A 23,410-nucleotide genomic window follows, 5' to 3' on the forward strand; every position below is an offset into this window, starting at 1 on the left:
TTACTTTATCTTTACTTGTTATGTGATGTTTGCATATGGGATGTGTGCAATGATTGAACTTTGGAATTTGGTTTTCATGTTGCATGCAACCCGTTATTACTCAGCAGGAGAAAGACATTTATATGGAAATGAATTGTATGGGGTAATCAGCTTGGCATTTGTGTAATTGTGGCTCGGCTTCTAAAACATATTTTACCATCACTTGATACCACAGCTTTCATCTAGAATGCATTCACCTTTTATAAGTAGATCTCATGCAATTTGAAATATATAGGAAGCCTTATCCGTTTGGATTGAATTCTGCCATGGGAAACCTAACTGCTGACATTTCTAATTAAATCACAGCCTGTAATAAATCTAGTTTGTCTTAATCCAAATGACAGTGAAAGAAGATAAACTTCAAACCTCAGGACAATAAAAATGATAACATTTAAATTAGGGTGGCAACATGTCCTGGTTTACAGGCCTGCTTTTAAATGGAGCATCCTTGTGTCCGGAGAAATCAGTGAAATATATCAAAATGTCCTGGTTTCAGCTGTCGGGTTGTCATATTTGTCAATTTCCTCACACAGCACTGACCACACAGGCAAAAGAAATCTCTGCAATATTATGTTATTGAAGACCTGTCTCCATTTCTTTTGCAATTTACTGGATAGAAAAAAATACTCAGTAAACTCAACAGTTTCCTGTTGGTTTTCTCTCACTTCTTCCAACTTATCATTTCATGAATGTCTCTATAGTTTCTTGTTTTCAAATCTGTTCTTACGAAAATTGTAAAAAATAAAGAAAGAAATAAAGAAAGAAATATCTGAATGTTGGGGCTCCAGAAAAATACCACAAAATAACAGAAATTTACCAAAACGTAAAAATATGGAAATATTCTATATTTAAAGTATGAACAATTCAGTGTTTTTACAAGCTTAAGATTAAAATAAATTTCTGTAGCTTGAAGAAACCACAAGAAACAAAATCCTACCTACTCTTTGATCTGAATGCCAAAGACATGCCAATGTCTGGAGAAAAACAGGACTCATCATCTGGCCTCTACCATCCCTATGGTGAAGCATAGCAGCAGCAGTATAGAATAGAATAGAATAGAATAGAATACAGGGAGTGCAGAATTATTAGGCAAATGAGTATTTTGTCCACATCATCCTCTTCATGCATGTTGTCTTACTCCAAGCTTTATAGGCTCGAAAGCCTACTACTAATTAAGCATATTAGGTGATGTGCATCTCTGTAATGAGAAGGGGTGTGGTCTAATGACACCAACACCCTATATCAGGTGTGCATAATTATTAGGCAACGTCCTTTCCTTTGGCAAAATGGGTCAAAAGAAGGACTTGACAGGCTCAGAAAAGTCAAAAATAGTGAGATATCTTGCAGAGGGATGCAGCAGTCTCAAAATTGCAAAGCTTCTGAAGCGTGATCATCGAACAATCAAGCGTTTCATTCAAAATAGTCAACAGGGTCGCAAGAAGCGTGTGGAAAAACCAAGGCGCAAAATAACTGCCCATGAACTGAGAAAAGTCAAGCGTGCAGCTGCCAAGATGCCACTTGCCACCAGTTTGGCCATATTTCAGAGCTGCAACATCACTGGAGTTCCCAAAAGCACAAGGTGTGCAATACTCAGAGACATGGCCAAGGTAAGAAAGGCTGAAAGACGACCACCACTGAACAAGACACACAAGCTGAAACGTCAAGACTGGGCCAAGAAATATCTCAAGACTGGTTTTTCCAAGGTATTATGGACTGATGAAATGAGAGTGAGTCTTGATGGGCCAGATGGATGGGCCCGTGGCTGGATTGGTAAAGGGCAGAGAGCTCCAGTCCGACTCAGACGCCAGCAAGGTGGAGGTGGAGTACTGGTTTGGGCTGGTATCATCAAAGATGAGCTTGTGGGGCCTTTTCGGGTTGAGGATGGAGTCAAGCTCAACTCCCAGTCCTACTGCCAGTTTCTGGAAGACACCTTCTTCAAGCAGTGGTACAGGAAGAAGTCTGCATCCTTCAAGAAAAACATGATTTTCATGCAGGACAATGCTCCATCACACGCGTCCAAGTACTCCACAGCGTGGCTGGCAAGAAAGGGTATAAAAGAAGAAAAACTAATGACATGGCCACCTTGTTCACCTGATCTGAACCCCATTGAGAACCTGTGGTCCATCATCAAATGTGAGATTTACAAGGAGGGAAAACAGTACACCTCTCTGAACAGTGTCTGGGAGGCTGTGGTTGCTGCTGCACGCAATGTTGATGGTGAACAGATCAAAACACTGACAGAATCCATGGATGGCAGGCTTTTGAGTGTCCTTGCAAAGAAAGGTGGCTATATTGGTCGCTGATTTGTTTTTGTTTTGTTTTTGAATGTCAGAAATGTATATTTGTGAATGTGGAGATGTTATATTGGTTTCACTGGTAAAAATAAATAATTGAAATGGGTATATATTTGTTTTTTGTTAAGTTGCCTAATAATTATGCACAGTAATAGTCACCTGCACACACAGATATCCCCCTAAAATAGCTAAAACTAAAAACAAACTAAAAACTACTTCCAAAAACATTCAGCTTTGATATTAATGAGTTTTTTGGGTTCATTGAGAACATGGTTGTTGTTCAATAATAAAATTATTCCTCAAAAATACAACTTGCCTAATAATTCTGCACTCCCTGTAGAATAGCCTTTATTGTCATTGTACAGAGTACAACGAAATTGGAGTGCCACTTCCTTGGTGCAAGTTTCAATAATAAATATAAATGTAAAATATAAAAAGTACAAAAAAACAATCGTAAGTACTCAAACAATAGTATGTACAACATATACAGGATAGCAGCATTAATATAATGACAGTATGAATAGCAGCATAATATAATGACAGTGACGGTATGGAATAGGTTCAATTGTTTTTGTGCTTATTTACTACGGTGATAGCTCTGGGAAAGAAGCTATCCCTGAATCTGTTTGTCCTGGTTATATGTGACCTGTACTGTCGGCCTGACGGTAATAGTTCAAACAGTTGGTTGCTGGGGTGAGAGTAGTCTTTGATGATATTGCCAGCTCTGCTGAGGTACTGAGAGTTTGCAGTGACCTCCAGGCTGGGCAGAGAGCAGCCAGTGATATTCTGGGCTGTGTTGATGACCCTCTGCAGTACTTTCCTGTCCGCAGCTGAGCACCCTGCATACCATGTTGTTATGCCGTACGTTAGGATGCTCTCTATGGTGGCTCTGTAAAATGTCACCAGCAGCCTCTCCTCCAGGTTGTTCCTCCTGAGCACTCTCAGAAAGTGGAGACGCTGCTGGGTCTTTTTAACCACCGCCGTGGTATTTGCAGTCCAGGAGAGGTCATCAGAGATCTGCACGCCCAGAAACCTCATGGAGTGTACCCTCTCCACACAGTTCCCGTGAATGTAAAGGGGGGCCGGGTCTGCTCTGCCCTTCCTGAAGTCCAAGATAAGTTCTTTAGTTTTCGTGGTGTTCAGTTGGAGGTTGTTAACTGAACACCACTCAGTCAGTCTGTTGACCTCATCTCTGTAGTCTGACTCATTCCCCCTTGAGATGAGTCATCCGCGAACTTTATGATGGTGTTTGAGAGATGGGCAGGGGAGCAGTCGGATGTGTAGAGCGTAAACAGGAGGGGACTCAAAATACATCCTTGTGGAGACCCGGTGCTGAGTGTGATGGTGCTGGACCGGTGGGGGCCGAGTCTGACAGACTGTGGTCTATTTGTCAGGAAGTCCTTGATCCAGAGGCAGATGGGGGTGGAGAGTCCCAGGTGAGACAGTTTCTGGACCAGGATCTCCGGGATGATATGATTGAATGCTGAGCTAAAGTCCAGGAAGAGCATTCTCACATAGCTTCCTCGGTGCTCCAGGTGACTCAGCGCAGTGTGGAGCGCTATGGTGATAGCGTCCTCGGTGGATCGATTTGTCCTGTAGGCAAATTGGTGGGGGTCCAGAGTGGGAGGCAGACCGGCCCTGATGTGCTGACAAACCAGTCTCTCAAAGCACTTCATCACTACAGGCGTAAGTGCAACAGGCCTGTAGTCATTTGGGCTGGCCACAGCTGTCTTCTTGGCGATGGGGATGATGGTGGAGGTTTTGAGGCAGGGCGGGACGGTGTTTGATGACAAGGAAAGGTTGAAGATTTTAGTGAAGACTCCGGTCAGTTCGTCAGCACATGCTCTGAGAACCTTTCCATGTATTCCATCAGGACCTGCCGCCTTCCTGGGATTCACTGACCTTAGAACACACCTCACTTGATGCTCCCTGAGTGTTAGTGTGCCAGTGCTGGGGGCGGGTGGAAGTGGTGTGGCAGCTGGGGGCCTGGTCATCTCAAAGCGGGCGAAGAAACGGTTTAGATCCTCAGCCAGTGAGGCATCAGTCCTAGATGTTGCCTAGTTATTGCTTCATTAGTTGGTAATGTGATTGATCCCCTGCCACATTTTTCTGGGGTCGTTGTCAGCAAAGTGATCTTCAATCCTCCTCCTATAGGCAGCCTTAGCTTTCCTGATGCCTCTACTCAGGTCTGCCCTGGCCGCCCTATACGCAGCCCTGTCCCCTGGCTTGAAGGCAGTGTTGCGGCTTTTTAGGAGGGATTGCACTTCACTATTCATCCAGGGTTTTTGATTTGGAAACACCCTGACCCTTTTGTTGACGGTGACATTGTCAACACAGTTCCTGATGTACGAGAGTACAGTGTCCGTGTACTCCTGGAGGTTGTGGGTAGAGAATAAATCCCATACAGTTGTTGAGAAGCAGTCCTGCAGTTGAGAAAGGGCTCCTTCAGGCCAGGTTTTTATTGACTTTGTCTGGGGCTTTGTTTTTCTCAGCAGGGGGGTGTAGATGGGGGTGAGGGACATGCAGAGGTGGTCAGATCCAGCCAGGTGGGGGAGGGGTGTCGCTCTGAAATCATGCCTGATGTTTGAATAGACATGGTCCAAAGTGTGTTCTCCTCTCGTAGCAAAGTCCACAAACTGGACAAATTTAGGAAGCACAGTCTTTAGGCACGCTTTGTTAAAGTCGCCGGCGACAATAAAAACCCCATCGGGGTGGGCAAGCTGTTGTTTGTTTATGGTGTTGAGCAAGAGGCTGAGAGCCGTGCTAACGTTAGCATCCGGCGGTATATAAACAGCTATCACAATAACTACTGTAAACTCCCTCGGGATGTAAAAAGGTCTGCACGAGACTGCCAGAACCTCCAAATCAGGAGAACAGTGTGTGTGAATGATCCTGCTGTTACAACACCACTCGTTATGCACGTAAACACATAGCCCCCCTCCTCTGCTTTTACCTGAGTTGCTGTTTCTGTCATGCCGGTGTAGCGTGCGGCCTGCTAACTCGACTGCAGCGTCGGTAATCAGCTGGTGAAGCCACGTCTCCGTAATAAGAATAATGCTGCAGTTACGTGCAAAGCTTGTGTTGGCTATCTGTAGCTCCAGTTCGTCCAGTTTGTGGGTGATGGATCTGGCGTTCGATAGGAAAAGGCTCTGAAGTGCAGGCCGGTGTGGATGTTTGCGTAGCCTAGCGTCTGAGCCCGACCGGCATCCCCTCTTCTGCTTTCTTTCCCTCCGTCGCCTTCTACGCTTGCTGGGCGGGCAGACCATCCATGGTGACCCTGGCGGTCTCGCTATCTCCTCCAGGATGTTGTGTGTTCGCTGATAGTCGCCAGAAACAGACAAACTATATTTAAAACCTAGGTCAATTAGGTTCTGGCGACTGTAAGAGATGGCGGCGTTGCAAACATTCAAAAATATCCACATTAAAAGTAAAAACGAGCACCAAACTGGAGAGCTAAGAGCCGCTGCACCCGTGCGCGCCGCCATCTTATCAAGAGTATCATGTTGTGGGGGTGTTGTCTGGCAGCAGGAACTGGCAGGCCTGAAAACCAGTACAACGGAAAGATGCAATATACAGAGACATCCTTCATGATAACAAGAGCGCTCTGGAACTTAGACAACCCTAAGCACACATCCAAGATAACAAAGGAGTCGCTTCTAGAGCACTCTGTGAATGTTATCAAGTGGCCCAGCCGAATTCCAGACTTGAACTCAACTGAACATCTGTGGAGAGATCTGAAAATGGCTGTGCAGCAACACTTCCAATCCAACCCAATGTAGCTTGAGAGGTTTGATGAAGACTATGAATACTTATATACATGTTTTATTTTTGTTTATTTTTTAATTTATAATTATTGCTAAAATATCAAGAAAACTTTTTTTTACTTTGTCATTAAGAGTTATTGCATTTAGAATCTTGAGATGAACTGAATCCATCTTGGAATAAGGCTTTAGCATGACAAAATGTGGAACAAGTCAAATTCCACCCCAAACAGAAAGGTTAAGCTCTTTATTGAACAGTTTCATCTGGAAACTTACCCTGGATCCAGATGAAACCATGGTGTCCTTTGATGTAGTCTCTCTCTTCACTTGCATACCCACCACAGAGGCAGTGGAGACTGTCAGAAAACGACTACAAGAAGACAGCTCCTTGGAGGACAGGACCAACTTCACACCCGATCAGATTTGCACACTGTTAGACCTCTGCCTCACCACTACATATTTCAAATACAATGAAGGCTTTTACAGACAAAAACATGGCTGTGCCACGGGCTCCCCCGTGTCACCTATTGTAGCCAACCTTTACATGGAGGAAGTGGAAAGGAAGGCTCTTGGCTCTTTCAAAGGAAGAGTACCCAGCCACTGGTACAGATATGTAGACGACACCTGGGTCAAAATCAAGACACAAGAAGTGGAATCCTTCACTGCGCACATTAACGCTGTGGATAAAAACATCAAGTTCACCAGGGAAGACACAAACTGTTTGCCTTTCCTGGACTGCGCTGTGCACATTGAAGAGAATGGCAACCTCAACATCAAAGTTTACCGGAAGCCCACACACACGGACCAGTACCTCCTGTTTGACTCCCATCACCCTCTGGAACACAAACTTGGAGTAATTAGGACCCTACACCACCGGGCAGAACATGTTCCCTCTAAGCCTGAAGGAAAAAAGAAGGAACACACACATGTAAAGGAAGCACTCAAAACGTGTGGCTATCCTAAATGGGCGTTTATAAAGTCAGCAAAGAGGCACAGAAAAGAAGATCAGACACCAGCGAGGGAGGATAAGAAGGACAGATGCAACAACATTGTCATCCCCTATGTAGCCGGTGTATCAGAAAAACTCAGGAGGGTTTTCTCCAAGCATGACATCCCGGTGCATTTCAGACCCAGCAACACGCTCAGACAAAAACTGGTTCACCCAAAAGACAAAATGCCAAAACACAGACTTAACAATGTGGTGTATGCTGTACAGTGCAGCGAGGAATGCCCAGACCTCTACATTGGAGAGACCAAACAGCCACTTCACAAGTGCATGGCACAACACAGAAGAGCCATCTCCACAGGACAAGACTCAGCTGTCCATCTGCATCTTAAGGATAAAGGACACTCTTTCGAGGATGCCAATGTTCACATTTTGGACGGAGAGGACAGATGGTTTGAAAGAGGAGTGAAAGAAGCCATCTATGTCCACTGTGAGCGACCATCTTTGAACAGAGGCGGTGGTTTACGACACCAACTCTCTGCCATCTATAATCCAGTTTTGAGATCCCTTCCCAGACACTTTAACGCCCACTCACATCCTGGGCCATCTGATCTCAGGAATTCGCATGATAAGGTGGGGCCAGGTTTCACAATGAACTCACCCGAAATGCTGGCTGATTGGGACCCACACCCAGTTTCACACCTTGGCTCAGGCGATTGGAGGATCATCAGGGGGTCCTTTTGTCCCTCTGTGGGGGGATACTCCCACTAGGCTTATATCTGGGACTCTCCACCATTTGACCTTAGAACTGAAGAAGCTTCTAGGATGAGAGGTGAAGCGTCTTCAAGTAACTTAAATGTAACCCACCTAAAATTTGCCTCATGAAAATGAACTGCTGTTCCCAAAGAATGTCAGTAGGTGGCACTATGAGATTGTTTAGTGCTTGTGAACTTGAGTTGAGAACTCTAGAGAAGGAGAATAGTGCTAAGGCTACGTATGCTGGTCGGAGATACTCACTGAGTTTTTCTTTAATCCTTGTTCAAGAAAAAGGTTATGTGTGAAGACACAAATTGGATTTTACTTTTCCGCTTGTTGGGAAACGCGGACACTTTTTGTTGATGCCGATGTACCTCTGTTTTTGTGTTTTTTGTTCATTTCCGGTGAGTTGACTAACTGCGCTAGCATAGCAAGCTAATCGTTAGCTAATCATTAGCTTAGTATAATGTAAATTTCATGTGTTCCTTTTAAGTGCTGTATTATCTTTTTATTTCTTCACTTGTGAATGTTTTAAACCAATCGGAAATATTTCTTTGGAAGCTAGTAGGTAAGTTTTATTTATTGTAATGAGATGATAAATATGAGCAGTCTTTGGCTAAATAGTACTGCGACCACGTTTTGCACTTTCCTCGTGCATCAGTAATGTACGTTCTCTCAATTCATTGGATTGATGTGACTGCTGTTCACAAAATATGAGATTTGAGTTAAATTTGTATGATGTGGAAATTGTTTTAAGGTTCTTTGATTAATTTTATTATTGATTGCATTAATTCGTTATATACAAAGAGTGAGAGACATTTGGTCACTGGTGTTGATTAAGTTGTTATATGATATTCATGTAAAATATGTTCACTGCCCTGTGCAGGTTGGTTTTTTTGTTGGAGTCTAAAGTTGCGAGCCAGGATGCCGGATCCCCAGCTGCGATGCAGGAAAGATTTCCAGCCTACTTAGAAGTGACAACTGCGTTACTTCTTGACAGATAAGCTTATGAGATCTCAGAACAATACACTACCCGGGTAGTACTACTAACATTAACACTATACACACACACTCACACACCTGAACTGAAAAGACTGAAAAGAACTCTGAACACTGAACTCTGGACTCTAAAACTGAATACACAGACTGACAAATATGGACAATTGGAACTGTTGTGAACTGTTGAATGACTGTTTTTGGTTTTGTTTTGAATAAATGTTGACTGTTCTTTTAGCTGTGTGTCATTCACTCCTTAGTCGATTCCTAGAGAACATAAGCCCAAGATCCTAACTTTCTCTACATTCAGTAGTGGTAAAGTATCGTGTGTTACATGAAGAAGTCCAGACGCTTTTCTTTGCAAGCTCCTTTGACCTTCTTCACATTCCAACCACACTTAAAATTAAGAGTGTATAACCTGCACAGCCACTATCGCAGCGGCCTGTTCTCAGAACTTCTGTTTTGTCTGTGTCTTTCACCTACGTTCTCTGGCCTCTGGTCTAGGCTGTAAAGTTTGTCAATTTTGTTTGTCTCTCTTTGTTATCCTGCCTACAGCATTTGCTTCCAGTGAACTGCCAAAAATGGATAAAACTTAAAGGGTTAGGGTTACAGGATCACAGAAACTGTTTTTTATCAATCTCCAATGGAAACCTAAAAAAAACACTATTCATTTTCGGCAGCAAAAATATATAGTGTAACAGTTTGGAAATAGATATCAAAGAAGCCGTACTACAAAATAAGTCAGCACTCCAGAACACTGATATTGTGGGGTACGTTCAGTGAAGAGCAGAGCTGCGTCTATGTTCAGAAAGACCCTTGTGGACAAAGGTAACTCCAAGAAAGCTGGTAGTCCTGGAAGTCCAATGGCAGGAGATCTGCTAAGATGGTCTCAAAAGGCCTACAGTGACAGTGAATGAAATGGGAGAAGATCAAAAAAGCAAAACTCAACTCCTAAATATGATAAAATAATAAAAATAATACGTTAACATCAGAATCTGAGCTTTAAAATGTGTGAACCACAGGCAATGACCAAGTGTCACCCTAGCCTAATCAATGAAACAGAGCTGTGGCGTATGGCTCTTTTTGGAACAGCTGAAAACCATGTCATGTCATTCTGAATTTTTTACCCATGAGTAAGTAGTTAAAGAGCTTCTACTTGTCTGACAGTAAACACAACTTGTCACACATTCAAGTGCTTTAGTGTGGAAATGTTAAGAAAAAAGAACAAAATGTGTTTTTTATTTTTCATAACTGTTGTGTTCTGGGATGTGCACTGTGAGGATTCATGACAGATCCCAAATGGCCATGGAAATGGAAACACTTTTACTAGTTTTGCTCCATCACCTTTGTGTGCAAAAAGCATTGACACTGATTGAAAGAGTTACTCTGATATTACAATTGTCTTACTAATGCAGGTTCATATAAAAAGCACTTTCATTATTATGAAGGAATTTGTTTGCCATGTTTAATGTAACATGTCTACAGAAGAAGACTTTCTTTGATAATTTTTGGACAGTAGCTTAGTTGAACAGAACAGCTACCAGGGAGGAGGCAGCACACCTCCAAGCCCTCACACTGTGTCGTCTTGATGCATGCTCAATCATCCAGGTAAGTAAATCTCCAAAAGTTGATTCTGTTCATCTGGACGTAGCATTTTGTGGGAGAAACGTTTCGTCACTCATCCAAGTGGCTTCTTCAGTCTCAGCTGACTGCAGGTTTCCCTAATCTTATAAACAGTACATTGCATAATGACTGATACCAGCCCAGTGAAGGAACAATGGGCTGGGAGGTCAGTTCCTTAATCTGGTTTCAGTCATTATGCAATGTACTGTTTATAAGATTGGGGAAACCTGCAGTCAGCTGAGACTGAAGAAGTCACTTGGATGGTAAATGGCCTGTATTTATATAGCGCTTTACTAGTCCCTAAGGACCCCAAAGCGCTTTACATATCCATTCATCCACACACACATTTACACACTGGTGATTGCAAGCTATATTGTAGCCATAGCCACCCTGGGGCACACTGACAGAGGCGAGGCTGCCGGACACTGGTGCCACCGGGCCCTCTGACCACCACCATTAGGCAACGGGTGAAGTGTCTTGCCCAAGGACACAACGACCGAGACTGTCCAAGCCGGGGCTCGAACCGGCAACCTTCCGATTACAAGGCGAACTCCCAACTCGTTCGTCACTCATCCACGATCACCCACATTTGTCACTGTGGGCGATCGTGGATGATTGACGAAACGTTTCTCCCACAAAACGCTACGTTCAGATGAACAGAATCACCTTTTGGAGGCTCACACTGTGTCATGCTTAGGGATTAGTGATGTGTCGGTCGCGAACGAAATGGCTCCTAGAGCCAACTCTTTGAAGTGAGTCGGCTCTATATACCACTGTATATATTTATATATAAACATATATAAATAAAACCACTTTTTTTTTTTACATTAGTAATTCCTTTTGTGCATAATTTTATATTGTTGTTAATAATAAATGAATTAAAGCAACAAAACAACCTGAAGAGCCGAAAGTGCCGGATCTTTTTAGTGAGCCGAGCTGAAAGAGCCGGTTCTCTAAAAAGAGCTGGAAATCCCATCACTATTAACCCTTTAAGACCTACCATAGAACCAAGTCCGCCAGAGCTACCTGAAACATAAGAACATCATGGAGGCATCAGCTGTTGATGTTGTGCAGCTGGATGGAAACTTTGTCTATGGCGACATCCTGAATAACATCCAGAACTCTCTCTAACAAAAATCATCTGTTTTTACATGGTGTGGTGCCATTTTTGGGAGCATTTCAAGTTGCTATAGATCAATACAACAATTATAGCCCAGATTTTAATAATATGTATTCATTAAGTGCATAGTAATTACATAAATTGCAAAAAAGTGCAATAAACTACAAAAAAATTGAAAATCGTTTTTTGCTTTTTTAACATATATTTCTAGTTAGAGAAATTTAAGAGGCTTATCCCTCAAAACTGTAAATACAAAAAAGTTGCACAAAATAGTTTCCTACCACAGGAAATTTATTTTCAGTGTCTTTATAGTCTTATTTTTGAAATACACCAATTTTTATATACTGCAGGAAAAATGAAAATAAATATTATATTGCAATTTTGCAAAAAAGCAGCATATGCATCAAAATAAACTATTTCCAGCAGTGAAATATGAGTCCTAAGCATCCCAGAAACGACACAGAAAGTCTTAAAGTCAAAGATAACTTTTAAAAACACCAGTATAGGCCCTGAGGCCCTGATGGTAAAAAAAAAAACTACATTTCCGTGAAAATGACGTCACTTCCGGTTTCGGGCAGGTAATGGCGGACATGCAAAAGTTCGCGCTGACGTCTATTCCAACTTGGGAAGTGTTATGAACAGCTGATCGGATCGGCAAAGCGTGTTGCTGGAATATTATGTTTTTGTTGCTGCAAGCGCTTTTTATGCAGTTTTTGCAAAGCTATATGTGGAAGGAAACTGTGACCTAGGACAAGCTGATGGCGTAAGATGTAAGTACAACTCCTCCAGTTTCATATGCAAAAAAACTATTGCGCTAGCTTACGTGGTTGCAGAGCTACCGGGATTTAAAAATAGTTACGCAAAACAGAGCGTGCCCGCTCCGACCGGCTTTAAAGGGTTAAGGATGGAAAGTGATAAGAATTTAGCGATTCCAATGCTGTTATCATTATCACTTTTCAAATTGATTCCTTTCACTCATCTGTTTTCTCCTCAATTCTCAGTGGGTTCTCATTGGCTCCGCTTTGAGAATTACCACCATAGCTAAGCAGCATATCAAAGTCATTACATTTGTGCAAACAAGTTGCATGTTGTGTGGTTAAATGTTTGTGCATATTGGAGGTATTTCCCCCTTTTTGTAAAGTTATGTATCACATATATTATACAGAAAACTTTTCTTTAAAAAGTAATACAGTACATTACTCCGAGGAGAAAGTAATTTGTCATGCTACTTGTTACAATTGCACTTGTCCGTAAGATGACCTGAAGTGCATTGTCTCGTAATTATCTTTTAACAATATAAACCTATAAGCTACATTCTCAGACACCAACACAAATTCCTGCCCTAATGAGGACACAAATATGATCTTTGTCTTTGTGTTCAGGTATCAACATAAAGCTGACAGCACAAACCAAAGATGAAGACCAACTTCCATTTTCCGGCAATGGAGTAAGGTGTGTTGGCCACTAGCACCTGCCTAACTTTTTTAAAATTTTACTTTCTGAGCCCCATTTTGCTGTTAGACACAAACTTTTCGGGTCATTTATGAGTGTCACATTGGAAGGATGTCCAAGGGAAGGAGACAAACCGAGAAAAACCTTACTGCCGAGAGTTGTGCTAATGCTGGCGCAGCAGAGGATGCTAGTGCAGCCCTGAACCCGGCGCTTGTCGCCCTGCTCGAATAGCACAGAACAGCCATAGCCGCAGATTTTAAGGCTACATCGGATGTAATTAATGGTAAGCTGGACAAGATTCAAGCGGAAGTTGCAAATCAAGAACTACGTATTGCTGAGCTTGAAGCAAACGCAGCGGATGTTGTTCAGCGTTTGGCAGTGCTCGAAGCTAAGTATAATTCACTACAGGAGGAAAACAAATTTTTCAAAACTAAACTTTCCGACCTGGAAAGTAGAAGCAGAAGGTAGAACATCCGTCTGGTGGGTTTGCCGGAATCAGTGGAGCCGGGTCCACGGCCAACTGAGTTCTTTTCCCGGCTGCTGGTGGAGATCTTCGGCGCACAAACTTTGCTACCCCCCCCCCCCCGGAGCTTGACAGAGCCTACTGTAGCCTTATGCCCAAACCGGGCCCTGATGGGAGGCCGCACTCAGTCATTATCCGCTTCCACTGCTTCCAGATTAAGGAGCTGCTGATGAGGGAAGCACGGAGACGCCGAGGGACGTTGGAGTACTGCGGACATAAACTCCAGTTTTATGAGGATTACAACGCCGACATCCAGAAGCAGCGAGCCCAGCATAAGGATGTTATGGCCGAGTTATACCGGAGAGGCCTCCGTCCTTCCCTCCTCTTCCCCGCCAGGCTCCGCATTACTCTTCCAGATGGGAAAATCCGGCGATTGGAGTCAGTTGAGGAGGCCTCTCGCTTCATTCAAACCATGGAAGAAAACCAAAGCTCTCCATCCTGAGTTGGACACTGTAGCCCGTTAGAGCACTCACCCTAATTTACAACTATAACGGGTCAGACTAGCCTAAGTGGCGTCCTCGTTCTGACTGACACTATACAGCCGCGCTGTTGGCATAGCAATGTGTTCTTTACTGTTCATTTTAAGGTAAAACTGGTTCGTTGTTTGGCTGATTTGTTTTTGTTCTTTCTTCTTTCTCTTCTTCGTGTCCTGAAAACTGAGACCCTGGCTCGAGTTTAGGGGCTAATGTTCAAGGGTGCAGGTATGATGCTAGTGGTTCGGGGAGTTCTTGATTAATATGGGAAGAAAGCAGGGGCTCGCGCAGTTTCTTTTTAATGCAACCTGCTGGGGTGATATTGGTGGGTGGTATTGTTTTAGTTTTTTTTTACACAGTGATATGTTATTGTATTGCATTTTTTTTCTGGGGTGGGGTTGGTTGTCATGTTTTTTGTTGTTGTTTTCGTCCCCTCCCTACCCTCCTTGGGCGACTCTGCACATAAAAATGTGGGACTTCCTTGATGAGTGGTAACCTTACCTTTTTTAGCTGAAATGTGAGGGGGTTGAACCACCCAATAAAGCGAAAGAGAGTCTTATCACGCCTGAAGCAATTTAAGCCCGGGGTAGTTTTGTTTGCAAGAGACTCACTTGCAGGATTCGGATCACTCACACTTGGCAAAATGTTGGTCAGGACAGATGTAGGTTTCCAAGATGGCGGCGCGTGAACAACGCGAGGCTCAGTGTCTCTCCAGAATCTGCTATTTAGCGGTTTTTTATCTACTTTTAACTGGATTATTCGTCCAGAATTGCTGTGCGTTGCTGACCTACAGCAGACAAGAGCTTCTGGACATCTGGACTCACAACTCCAACAGTTTTATCGCCGATCTCCGACTCATCCCAGAGATCTCCAGAACACCGGAGGCTGCCCACTCTCCCCGGCTGGGCGGAAGTGCACGCAGACGGCGCCGAGATCGTAAACAAAGGCGAGGTAGGCGCGGAGGGCTACAGGCTAAGCTAAAGCTAACACCACACCGGCTGCCTTTACCCAGTATTTTTCTCGCCAATGTCCGTTCTCTGGCAAACAAAATGGATGAGATACGGCTCTCCATCACTAACAACAGACGGATTATGGACTCAAATGTCATGTTTTTCACCGAAACATGGCTGAACAACAGCTGCCCGGACAATGCTATCGAGTTAGCAGGACGCCACACACACCGAGCCGACAGGCTGGCAGATGACTCCGGCAAGACCAGAGGTGGAGGTTTGTGCATTTATATTAACAATGCTTGGTGCATGAACTCCACTACTACTGAGAGTCACTGCTCACCTAATGCGGAGTTTTTAATGGTCAAATGCAGACCTTATTATCTCCCCAGAGAACTCACCTCTATCATACTCACTGCCGTGTATATCCCCCCCGACGCTAATGCTAGGTTGCCATGAAAGAACTTTCTGCAGCCATTAACAAACACCAGAATAAACACCCCGAGGCTGCTTTTATTGTTGCTGGCGACTTCAACCACACCAACTTAAAGACAGTCCTCCCCAGATTCCACCAACATGTCTCCTGCCACACCAGAGGAGACAAGACTTTAGACCATGTGTATTCCAACCTGGCTGGAGCCTACAAAGCCACACCCCTCCCCCACATTGGACAATCGGACCATCTCTCCCTGTTCCTCACACCTCGGTATTCACCACTCATCCAATGTGTGAAACCTGCTGTGAGGACAATTAAAGTGTGGCCAGAGGGGACAGACGCAGTGCTCCAGGACAGATTTAAAAACACAGACTGGAATATGTTCACCCACACAGACCTGGACCAGTACGCCTCATCTGTACTGGATTACATCTCCAAAACCACAGACAGTGTCACCACCCAGAAACGGATCACCATGTACCCCAACCAGAAGCCTTGGATGAACCGGGATGTTCGTCTCCTCCTGAAGGCCCGCAACACCGCCTTTAGGTCAGGAGATGCACACGCCTACAGTACAGCCAGGGCTAATCTAAAGAAGGGCATCAAAAAAGCCAAACACCATTACAAAAAGAAGGTAGAAGAACACTTCTCCAACTCCAACCCCCGACGCATGTGGCAAGGACTCCAGACCATCACAGACTACAGGACCACCAAACCCTCCCCCGCATCCTCTGATGTCTCCTTCCTCAACGAGCTCAACAACTTTTATGCTCGTTTTGAGCGAGGGAACCCCACAACCACAACCAAAGCAGACATGACGCCAGACCACCAACCTCTGACTCTCTCCCCCACCGATGTAGGAGCGGTGCTGAGCAGGATCAATGTCCACAAGGCTGCAGGCCCTGATGGCATCCCCGGGCGTGTTCTCAGAGCGTGTTCTGGGGAGCTTGCAGGAGTGCTCACAGACATATTCAATCTGTCCTTGGCCCACGCTGTGGTACCGGCCTGCTTCAAATCCACCTCCATCGTCCCGATACCCAAAAACTCCAACCCATCTTGCCTCAATGATTACCGCCCAGTAGCACTCACCCCCATCATCACTAAGTGCTTAGAGCGACTGGTCCTAGCACACTTCAAATCCTGTCTCCCCCCCACCCTGGACCCCCACCAATTCGCATACCGCCAGAACAGGAGCACAGAGGATGCAGTCTCCATCGCAATGCACTCTGTCCTCTCACACCTGGACAACAACAACACCTACGCCAGAATGCTGTTTATAGACTTCAGTTCAGCATTCAATACAATCCACCCCTCACAACTCATCAGGAAACTGACAGACCTGGGCATCAGTTCCCTCATCTGCAAATGGTTACTGGACTTCCTGACCAACCGCCCCCAACATGTCCGGCTGGATAACCACTGCTCATCTACCATCACAATGAACACCGGTGTACCACAAGGCTGTGTGATGAGCCCTTTCCTCTACTCCCTCTTCACCCACGACTGCAGACCTGCTGATGGTTCCAACACCATCATTAAGTTTGCAGATGACACCACGGTGATTGGCCTCATCAGTGACAAGGATGAGGCCGCCTACAGGGAGGAGGTGGATCGTCTGGCTGAGTGGTGCAACAGAAACAACCTGCTGCTTAACACCGAGAAGACCAAGGAGCTCATCGTGGACTACAGGAGGAATGCTGACCCACATCCACCCATCCACATTAAGGGGACGGCTGTGGAGCGTGTGAGCAGCTTCAAGTTCCTGGGAGTCCACATCTCCGAGGATCTCACCTGGACGACCAACTGCTCCAAGCTGGTCAAGAAGGCTCACCAGCGCCTCTTCTTCTTGAGGACTCTGAGGAAGAACCACCTGTCCTCAGACATCCTGGTGAACTTCTATCGCTGCACCATCGAGAGCATCCTGACCAACTGTATAACAGTCTGGTACAGGAACTGCTCTGCCTCGGACCGGAAGGCGTTGCAGAGGGTCGTGAAAACTGCCCAGCGCATCGCCGGAGCACCACTTCCTGCCATAAAAGACATCTACAGGAAGCGGTGTCTGAAAAGGGCTGGGAAAATCATCAAAGACCCCAGTCACCCATCGCATGGACTCTTCACCCTCCTGCCCTCTGGGAGGCGCTACAGGAGCCTCCGGACTAAGACCACCAGGTACCGGAACAGCTTCTTCCCCACAGCTGTCAGACTCCTGAACTCTGCCTCCTGACATCTGACCCACGTTAAACTCATGGACTGAACATACACACACCCACAATGGACAACTGTACCCTCAAACACACAATAATAACATGGACTGAACCACCACTCACAACCACTAGCACTTTATATAGCCTCTGTAGAAACTATCTACACCCTCACTTATCTTAACTGCACTACTGTATAGCTCTGTGTAAATAATCATTCTGTACATTCGATAATCTTTAATCCTACAACTGTTTACAACTTGCATAGTTCCCATTTCTGTATAGCTGTATATCTCAGATTCTGTAAAGTTATTTATTTCATATTCTGTATAGTTTTTCATATTTATATCCTGTTCATATCCTGTACATAGCTTGTACTCACTACAGCCTGTACATACTTATAGTTATAGAATATTCACAGCATACTTCATACCGTGTACATTATAACATACCATAATAGACCCATTTCTGTAATATACTCACATATCTATATTATTGTTAATATATATTGTAATATATCTATATCACTAAAGCACTTCTGGATGGATGCAAACTGCATTTCGTTGCCCTGTACCTGTGCATGTGCAATGACAATAAAGTTGAATTCTATTCTATTCTATTCTATTCTATTCTATTCTATTCTATGTTTCACTCTAATTTTAAAGCAAAGGCTAGGGGTACAGTTATTCTTATCGATCGGAACATCCCATTTGTTCCATCTACTGTTGTGTCAGACAAAAACGGACGGTTTATAATAGTGTCTGGCAAACTCTGCGACAGGTCTGTGACTTTGGCCAATCTTTATGCACCCAATTTTGATGATGTGCAATTTTTTCAACGCCTGTTTTCACACCTCCCAGACTTAAATACTCACTCTTTGATTCTTGGGGGCGATTTTAATCTTTATTTGGATGCGGTTTTAGATCGTTCATCCCCCAAACCTGCTACTCTTAATAAATCTGCAACTTATATCAAGTCTTTTCTGGAAGATTATAGTCTCATGGATCCCTGGCGGTTTTTGTTCCCTACTGGTAGAGATTATTCTTTCTTCTCACATGTACACCACACCTACACTAAATAGATTATTTTTTATTGACAATTTGCTAATTAATAGTATTAGATCCTGCAGCTATGAAAGTATTACTGTCTCTGATCATGCCCCTCTTGTGCTCAAAATAGCTTTTCAGGGCTGCGACTCTGTGAGAAAGCTCTGGAGATTGGATCCATTGCTGCTCACGGATGAACAATTTGTTTCTAACATCTCTTCTAAAGTTAAAAATTTTCTTAACGAGAATAGAAAACCTGGTATACCAAACAGGATGGTGTGGGAGGCTCTGAAGGCATTTCTGAGAGGAGAAATCATCTCAGTGGCAGCATTTAAAAGACAGTGTGCACAGCGGGAACAGAGGCTTATTTCAGACCAGATTTTAAACATCGACAGGCAGTACGCTCAGTCACCATCACCGGCGCTATATAAAGAACGCTTAAGTTTACAAACCAAACTCAATTTACTTTCCACTCGACAAGTGGAAGGATGTCTGATTAGGAACAAGAGCGATTTTTATGAACATGGTGGAAAGACCAGTAAGCTTTTGGCCACCCAACTGCGTGGTATTAGGGCTAAACAAATCATAACTGGCGTGAAGGCGGACAATGGAGTGGTGACTAGGGATCAGAAGGCGATTAATGACATTTTTTCTTTGTTTTACTCTAAGTTATATACATCAGAGTCTACTGTTAATGTGAAAAATTTACATGGTTTCTTTGACTCCATTGATATGCCCTTGCTCTCCCCAGAGCTTAGACTCTGGAAGCCCCTATCTCAAAGGCGGAAATTCAGGCGGCAATAGCATCTATGCAATCTGGGAAATCTCCAGGTCCTGATGGATTTTCTGCAGACTTTTATAAAAAATTCTCGGACGATTTGGCTCCCTTCCTTTGCGAAGTTTTTACAGAGTCGCTAGACTCTGGGGCACTTCCTTCATCATGCTACCAGGCTTGTATCACAGTGTTACGGCAAGGACCCGACTGACTGTGCTTCTTATAGGCCTATATCTCTGTTAAACATGGATGTTTTAGATTCTGTCTAAGTTACTGTCGCACAGGCTGGAAAACATTCTTCCTGCTATAATATCTCCCGACCAAACTGGCTTTATGAAAAATCGGCACGCCTTCTTTAACATACAGCGACTTTTTAATATTATCTATGCCCCCAGCCATACTGTGCCTGAATACCTTATTGCTATGGACGCGGAAAAAGCTTTTGATAGGGTGGAGTGGGAATATTTGTTTTTTACTTTAGAAGGGTTTGCAATGGGCCCCTTATTTTGCTCATGGATCAAACTTCTTTACGCAAGCCCCACGGCTTCAGTGCTAACTAACTGTCACTACTCTGATCATTTTAAGCTCCACCGCGGAACGAGACAGGGCTGCCCTTTAAGCCCTTTGCTTTTTGCCCTTGCAATTGAGCCATTAGCAATTGCAGTCCGTGGTAGTGGGGAAATAAAAGGCATATGGAGGGGGGGGGTTTGAGCATAGAGTTTCACTGTATGCCGATGACCTTCATATATTTCTTTCCAACCCGCTTACCTCCTTACCCGCTGCACTTAATATACTGAATGGTTTTAGTCAGCTCTCTGGATACAAAATTAATATGAATAAGAGTGAACTGTTTTTGATTAACGAGAGGGCTCGAAATCTGGATTTGGTAAATGTTCCCTTTAAAATAGTCACAGATCACTTTGTTTACTTTGGGATATGTGTCATAAAGCAATTTAATTGTTTGTTTAAGAAGAATCTCCTCCCCCTGCTGGAACAGTGCAAGCACATGCTGTCCAGATGGTCCCCATTGTCCTTATCTTTAATAGGTAGGATTAACTCAGTGAAAATGATGCTACTTCCAAAATTCTTATATGTTTTTCAATGCCTCCCTATCCTGATTCCAAAATCCTTTTTTTAAATCTCTAGACTCACTAATCACATTATTACTAAATGCCATTGAGGGCATTATCTGCCCTTTTCATATCTGGCATAGAAAGGGCCTAAAATCCTTTGCAGACTTATATGTAGATGGACAATTTGCAAGTTTCTCTCAAATATCCACCAAATTTGGCATTGCTGCAGCTCAGTTTTTTCGTTTCTTACAGGCCAGACACTACGTGCAGATTATGACAGCACAATTCTCCCAAATACCTCCACACAATCCAGTAGACGATTTCTTAATGGTCAACCCAACCTCAAGGGGCATAATATCAGCCTTGTATAATTTAATTTACAATTTACAATGCTCTTCAGTAGCTGCTATCAAATCTAAATGGGAACAGGACCTTACTTTTCATATTACGGATAAACTGTGGGACTCTATGCTTGGCCAGGTTCACAATATATCAATGTGTGCTCAGCATCAGCCAGCGCATATTAGGAATGGCATAGGCACCGATCGGTTTTCTATCACCCATTTTCTGGGAGTAAGGGCGCCCTCCGTTTGCGAGGTGCGCCTGCTGCTTGCGGCACAGGGAGGAGAGGGCGGGTCGGCGGGGGATTCACTGGCTGGCTGGAGCAGCATCTAATAACCAACTCGCAAAATAAAACAAAATAAAAACAAAACAGCAAACACAAAAACACCAGACATTATGATACAGACTTATAATTTGCACTGATGTTTTTTCAAAATTCTATACGTGAAAAGTGAGCGTGAGAGCCCTCGGTGTGCCTGCTTGCTGCCGAAGTCAAAGTAAACTTTATTGTCATCTCCGTTACATACAGTCCAGTATATAGAGAGACAAGACGACGAGGCTCCAGTTACAGCAGTGCAAGTAAACAAACGATAAATATAAGAAGAGTAAGAAAATAAATATACACTTTAGGACCAGGGGTAAAGGGATCAATAACAATTGAAAAATTATAATTTACAGTTTGATGATTTAAAGTCTCACACACAACCCGTCGAAAGGGGAGCGGGCCGGCTGCTTCCAAATAGAGCACATTTCATTCGTAATATTGTCAATCCAAGACCATTATCTATTCATGATTTGAATCCTGGGTTGTGCAAAATCCCAGAAATAAACCCTAGACAAAGTGAATCTGTGAACTAAAGTGTAGGTCTGTTAGGTTATGTTGTGGTGATCCTCGGGTTGGGGGATTTGTGTTCATACTGGAGTGCAAAATTAAAACCAAGATGGACAAGAAAAGTTCAAAGCCATCAGGTCCTCAGTTTAGAAAAAATAGAAAAGAAGAGGAGGAGAAACGAGCAAAAGATACAGGTAAGCAGATGTGTCACTGGATAATGGCAGGTCAATGGTAAAAATAGTAATAGTATAGGCTAAACTCCAAACAATACATTATGTTACAGATTTTAATATTAATTAGTCATTGTCAATTGTTGATTTGTCCTGTTCTCATTGTATGACGAATTATGATGGCTGTTTGGTAGCCGTTTGCATACAGTGCTTACTCTCTCTCTCTTCATATGTGTGTGTGTGTTTCTCTGGCGAAATTCAGTATGGTTCCGACAACAGTTTTATGTTAATGTATAATCCTTAATATGTTTTATGTGTGTGTGTGTGTGGGGTGGGGGCGCCAGAGGGAGTGTTCGCCCCGGGCGCCAAGCGGGCTCGGACCGCCACTACTCAGAACAAAATATCATTATACTTTAAGATAAGATAAGATAAGATAAAACTTTATTAATCCCTCGAGTGGGTTCCTCTGGGAAATTCGGTTAGGACTCAATGACAGAGGGAAAATAAGAATACTCACTCAAAATGTTGGAGACAGTGCGGATCATCAGAAACTAGAATTAGAATTAGAATTAGAATTCAACTTTATTGTCATTGCACATGCACAGGTACAGGGCAACGAAATGCAGTTTGCATCCATCCAGAAGTGCTTTAGTGATATAGATATATTACAATATATATTAGCAATAATATAGATATGTGAGTATATTACAGAAATGGGTCTATTATGGTATGTTATAATGTACACGGTATGAAGTATGTTGTGAATATTCTATAACTATAAGTATGTACAGGCTGTAGTGAGTACAAGCTATGTACAGGCTATGAACAGGATATAAATATGAAAAACTATACAGAATATGAAATAAATAACTTTACAGAATCTGAGATATACAGCTATACAGAAATGGGAACTATGCAAGTTGTAAACAGTTGTAAAGATTATCGAATGTACAGAATGATTATTTACACAGAACTATACAGTAGTGCAGTTAAGATAAGTGAGATATGTGGATAATTCTACAGAGGCTATATAAAGTGCTAGTGGTTGTGAGTGGTGGTTCAGTCCATGTTATTATTGTGTGTTTGAGGGTACAGTTGTCCATTGTGGGTGTGTGTATGTTCAGTCCATGAGTTTAACGTGGGTCAGATGTCAGGAGGCAGAGTTCAGGAGTCTGACAGCTGTGGGGAAGAAGCTGTTCCGGTACCTGGTGGTCTTAGTCCGGAGGCTTAGTCCGGAGGCTAAACTAATACTATCATATATTTTGGGGATGCCCAAACCTGGATTTTTACTAGAGGGACATACACAACGCACTTAATACAGGATATAGACCTGTATTCCACTAGAGTTTGAAAACCTCTACCTAGTATTTGTGGCCTGAAACTGAGGAGAGATACAAAGGTGCTGCAAGCGCTTCTGGCTGCCAGTAAAAAGTGTATAATCAGAAAATGAAAAAATTCAACACAGTTACAGTGTAAGATTGGTGTCGGATTGTACTGAGAGCATTTGAAAGGAAAAAACTGATATACTATCAGAGAAATTCTACCAAATTTGGAATGACTGGACTGAATTCTTAAACTCAATCAGAGCAGACTCTGTATGAG

At 43.4% G+C, this 23,410-nt stretch overlaps 1 long non-coding RNA gene across 1 annotated transcript; it reads left to right on the forward strand.

The window, feature by feature from the left end:
* Nucleotides 1-7,837: 7,837 nt before the first annotated feature.
* On the forward strand, nt 7,838-8,859 carry LOC120715232. The gene is made up of 2 exons (XR_005691576.1): nt 7,838-8,200; nt 8,683-8,859. It is a non-coding gene; the product is annotated as an uncharacterized LOC120715232 (long non-coding RNA).
* Nucleotides 8,860-23,410: the final 14,551 nt, after the last annotated feature.

The sequence above is a fragment of the Simochromis diagramma genome, unplaced genomic scaffold (assembly GCF_900408965.1).
Source record: "Simochromis diagramma unplaced genomic scaffold, fSimDia1.1 OVJJ01000738.1, whole genome shotgun sequence".
In the NCBI taxonomy this organism is placed as follows: domain Eukaryota; kingdom Metazoa; phylum Chordata; class Actinopteri; order Cichliformes; family Cichlidae; genus Simochromis; species Simochromis diagramma.